We start from the raw sequence: 6,000 nt of genomic DNA on the forward strand, positions 1-6,000 counted from the left end.
GTAACCAAATAATTATATTTTATTTGTTTGAGTATAAGAATATCTTGTAAACAAATTATATTTATTTTAAAATTTCAACTAAATTTCATATCTTATAATTGTGAATACTAATTTATTAAATTATATAAAAAGACAAAACTACCCTTGTGTAAAATCATAAACATTTTTTAAATTAATTATTAATATTTTATTTTTAAGTTTAATATCAAATTCTATTAATTGTTTTTATATTTATAATTTATTATATTTCAGTTTATATTTTATAAAGATAATTGAGTAAACTATTGTTCTTATCATATCCTGCTGGTTTCTAACTCAACTCATATTTGGAATATAAATTTCAACTAGAGAGACATGATAGAGTAAAATTCAGGAGTAACTTATCATACCATGTTAGTTTATCAAATACTGGATTTAAACATGATATAACTTATTTCTATCATATATCTTATTATGTCCATCAAACGGACCATAAATATATACGTACTCATTTCACAATCAATATTTGAATTATAGTTTGTCACTTTGTACATGACTAACTCTTTATGTTAGACCGGATTTCTGTTGAGATATAATTTCACTCACTAAGTTATATTATTAAAAAAAAACTAACTAATTGCACGCATTTTAAAATTATTGATTGTTAAAAAAACATAATTTTATTTTCTTGTTATAATTAAAAAGTAAGTTCATTTACCAAATTACCATTTTTTTCTATTTATTTATATGGCACGTATTTCATTCTATAATATTTTAAGAATAATAGTATGTTAAATAAGATAAAATTAGTTAAATTGTTATTACACTTAAGACTATCAAAAAAATTCTTATATATATGAGACAAAATTGTTAAATAAATTATGTCCAATAACTGGGGATTGAAGTAGATAGATTACTCTCAATCTATTCAAGATGAATTAAAGTTCATTAGCTGAGCTCAAATATAGTGTTGCACATCGTCGTTATTTAGATCAATAATATTTAAAAAGTTAGTGTTTAAAATATTAGTTTTAAGAATTAACCAAACAAATTTTAATTTTGAGTTTAGTTCGGTTTGAAAATATTATTGACATTGTATGATCGCCTGAGTTGATTATATAGATTGAGTTCATGGATTAACTTGTTTAACAAGCTGTTTACATGAACTAAAAATTGAATTTTTTGGATCTATACACAATTTAGTTTGAATGAACAAGTCGAATTGTTTAGATTGTGAGTTTGAATTTGAAATATGATATTCAATATAATAATATCGATATTTGTCAAATATCGATATTTGTCAATTGAGCTGAACTTAAAAACATCCTCTCTATCGATTTTTATAGTACCAATTTGTTTGTTTACATAACAAAATTAAAAGTGATTTTTTATACGATTCATGGATCAACCAATTTAACCATGAACTAACAAGCGCAAATATAGACAAATGTATCACAACACATAATTACTCGTAGGTGGACAAACTCGATTTGTTTAATGTGTAAATTTATGTAGACCAAATTAGATGGAGCAGATCGTCTCCATACTTAATTCCTTGACTGCTACTATTATATTGAAATTGAGGATAGCTACCTCGCTAATTATTTTTTATATTAGTATTTATACAATAGTTATATTTTTATAAGAAATCATGTTTCCCCCACTAAATTAATTATGTTTAAAAATATAATGAATTTTAAAATATTTTATACTGACATCAATAAAAATATTATATTTTGTTATACTATTTCATTTTTATATAATTATTTTGAAATTAACTATATACATAGTAAAATGATAGTTTCTCATTATATCACGTTTAAAATTGTTTTACTCTTTATATGTTTATTGTACTCTTTAAAAATATTAGTGAAAACTAAAAATTATATTGTCTCCAATGGTATACTTACTTTTTACCATTGAAAATAATTTCTCTACAATAAATTTTATGAAGAATCAAATGTTCAACTTTATTAGAGGAGAATTGTTGAATGATTCATGATCACAATCATAAAATGATACTAATACTTATTTTTTATATATATACTAATGCTTATCTATTTAAAAAACGTTTGACCTTACTTGAACCAATTCCAAAACACCGATTGCATCTTTTCCCTCACAGGACATCTTGGACCGAGCAAACCACAAGAATTGGGCCTGCGATCGGCAATAAGCCCAATCAAACTTATGTCAATCTTTAGGATTCAAAATTCATGACTATAAAAGAATTAGATATCATACTATCAATTATCAAATAGTAGTTTTTATGTAAAAAAATAGTAATTTCTAAATATTATAATTGTAGTCAAAAGTGTCCATCCTCTTCTTGCCATACGTTTTCCCACGTTATAGTTCCACCCAACCACCAATGTGGCTTTGCTTTTGTTTTTTTTGGTTGGATGAATATTACTTTGATTTGAGTAGGGCATGGAACTATATATATTATAATTGATTTTGATTCTGGAATGATCATGGACCAACGCCATTCAAAATGCCACTCTTTTTTTATTTCAAACTGGGCTTGGGCTATATTTTTATAGTATAGTTTTTTCTATTGCGACTATTAGGGGAGTTGCGATTATCACCCTTAGTTTTACTAGTTCACATTCGTACCTACTTTACATTACGATAGTTTACTTCTAAGCTATTCAAAAAGAAAAAGGAAAAATATTTTTGAGTTTATTTAAACATAAATATAGTCTAAGTTGTTAGTTGAGACAGGTCAAAAGCCAAGTTAAGGGTGAGTCAATGTCTAACTAGTTGAGTAAGTGATGAGTTGAACTGAAAACAACCGAAAATAAGTTGGTCTACTTTTTCATAGTTCCTAAGAGTTTCACTAGAGTCGTATGAATATTAGTACTGGGCATAGGGGGAACAAACAATTCGACCTCTAAAACTCATTTTTCTATAGCTCAAAAGAACAATACAAGTTACAAAGTAGGACAATCAGAAAGAGAGAAGTGTGTAGATTATGTGCCAAAAAATGTCACAAAATGGAAGGAAGATAATGTCAAACGCGGGGTGCCATGCACACGTAATAACCACGATTGTGGCCAATTAAAGACAATTAGGGAGACATTTTTTAAGGTCATGTTCATAGCTTATAGATTACGTGTTGTCATTTCGTTTTTAAATACTAATTGTAGAATTTATTTCAGAGATGCATAATATATCAAACAAATTATTTTACTAGTATTTTAATCTTTATTTTTCAGCCTTTGTTTACATATATTTTCCTAGTTTAGTAGTCCTAAAAAATTCATAAAAGCGTACTTAACTCTCATTGGAGGAGTTAAGAAACTCATAGTCGACGGACATAGTTCCTTCTTTGGTATAAAATCATGAAGAAAAGAGAATTGTCATTGAGACACTACGACAAACATAATAGAAATATTTAGTACGTCTGATCACGATTACAATTGACATATACACTTACACTTTGGAAAGATTTTCAGCAATATAGAACCTCCTTCAACATCAAAGAGGTCAAATCCTCCGTTACTAAATGATCCACCTCAAATATTAGGAATGCCAATGAGTGTGGCATCCCCTAGTGATGCCTCCAACATTTTAGTTGATCCACTTTAGCAACTAGTAGTCATGACCACATCTTTCATCAGAAAACAAATTGACATGAGGATACATGATATCAAGTATCAAGTCTCTCGGTAGTTAGTTTCCATATTTAAGCCAATGATTATTCATGCTATTCAACAAGCTAGAAAGTTAGAAGCTAAACGAGCCAATTCCTATGACAATTCAATCACTTCCAAAATTAAGGGATTTCAAGGTCACCAAGGGCAGACAAACATTATTATAAAAATGCATCTTACTAGCATAGTGGCAGAAACTTCACAGATTCATTTCGAACATGTACTTATTATCCCTACAAAACTATAGTCTACGACTTTTGCCACAATTTTTTTTTGTCACAATTAACCTCGTGGTGAAACCAATGGTGATTAAAACTTTTAATTAGGCTTATCATCAATTTTTTAGGTACATATGGCTAGAAGACCACCTAAGGTAGTACGACAACATGAAATATCACAAGTGTCTCCTTCTGAAAATACTATGTAGGTGAACATTTCTTATGTTGGAAAACAATCCTTTAGAGACATGTTGGATATTCTGCTCAACAGCCATGGGGAGACTACTTACATGTGTCGGCTAACTCAATAATAAACCTTTCAGGTTAGATATCAGTCCAAGCCCAAGTAGATTCAAATCAAACATGACCAGTTGTTTGTTAGCTTGTGAGCAATCATAGGTACATAATCTACCTTTCTAGTATAACACCCCAATGGTACTAGGAATTACTATGAGAAATATTATGGAATTGGATCAATAGGATCCATGGGGAAATGATCCACCTCGAATCCAAAATCAATACAATTTCCAGAACCCTTACATTAGGGGTGGACAACGGGTCTGGTTGGGCCGATTCGGGTCCAAAAACACCAACCGGCCCAATATGTGGGTGCTATTTAAACATCCATTTCCGCCCAAGCCAAAGTTCGGTTTGGTCAATCTCTAATATTCGGTTTAAATGGTTTATCGGTTCGGTTCATTTGAGTTAATTGGACCGCTATTAATTTTTTGAACCAATTGGGTTGTTTTTTAATCAATTAGAGTACCTTTTTATCGGGTCATTTTTGGTTCAATTATCTACACTATTTAAACAAAGTTTTAAATAAATTTGATGGCTCAAAAAAATTTGTTGGCCCATCATGTTAATTTTTATTCGGGTTTAGTATACGATAAATTTTCAATTAGTTATAGTAACTATGCCATGTTTCTATTATATTTTTTATCCAAAAGACTAATTAATTTTTTTTTATATTTTTTTTCATATTTTTTTTCAAAGAGTAAGTAACATTTTTATCTTGAAGTTCACAGCAACAAATATGCATATCCTTCTTCCAACAAAATTAAAGTCCAAAAATTAAAGAATTTTGCTTTTAAAATTAACTACAAACCTAGTTGAGAGGCCCACAACCATAAACATAAATAAATATAAATTATTACAATATCAAGTTAATAATTTAATTAAAATAAACATAAAATAATACAACGATATGAACATTAGTGCTCAATAAGTCCTTAATAGTTGTAGTCAACATGGAAATTGTTACTTTTATACATGGAAAACAATACATAAGTTATGATATATAAACTTATTTAAGAAGAAATAAAAACAAGATAATTCTTGACATACAAAATGTTAAAATGAATAAAAAGTGGTATAGTATAATTCTAAATTAGAATCATATATAAAGTATAAAAGTAATAAATGAAAAGCATAATATATAGTAATTTAGTTTAATCAAATAAAAAACAAATATTTGATTATTTTTAGGTTCATTTGATATATATATATATATATATATATATATATATATATATATATATATAAAATCCTAATTTTGTTCTTCTTATCTGAAATCATCTGACTTTGAGCTTCCAACAAAGAAAATATGGTACGATCCATAATTTCATAAGATGAAAACACATGTTAGTCAAATAACATGTTAACAAATAGAAACTCCAAACATAAATTTTTTAAAAAAAAAATTCTAACAAAAGATCCTAACATTTCGAAGAGTACTTTTTATTAGTGACTTTGAGTTTTCTTCCATGTCTATTATACTCAACCTCTTCATTTACGAGTATGAGATGAGATAGAGAGAAGAAAATAAAACAACCTATGGCTAATCGAGATGAGATCTAAGAATGGATGATGAGATCAAAATATTCTTATTTGTTGTCCACGCCTACCTTAGATCATATGTGGACACAACCAGTTGCATTTGAGAGGTGAAACCTCCTAGACAGAAAATTATTAGATCTCAAGCAATACTTTGGGATACAATTGAAACACTTGGATAGGCCCACATATGGAAAATCTATCTAGAATGGATATACATATTAAGCTCTTCGCCCAAGAGATATAAAATTTATGTCGTTGCCACTTTTAATAGGGAAAATGACAAAATGGAACATATTGGTAGATTCCCT

This window comes from Cicer arietinum, chromosome 6 (assembly GCF_000331145.2).
Source record: "Cicer arietinum cultivar CDC Frontier isolate Library 1 chromosome 6, Cicar.CDCFrontier_v2.0, whole genome shotgun sequence".
NCBI classification, from domain to species: Eukaryota; Viridiplantae; Streptophyta; class Magnoliopsida; order Fabales; family Fabaceae; genus Cicer; species Cicer arietinum.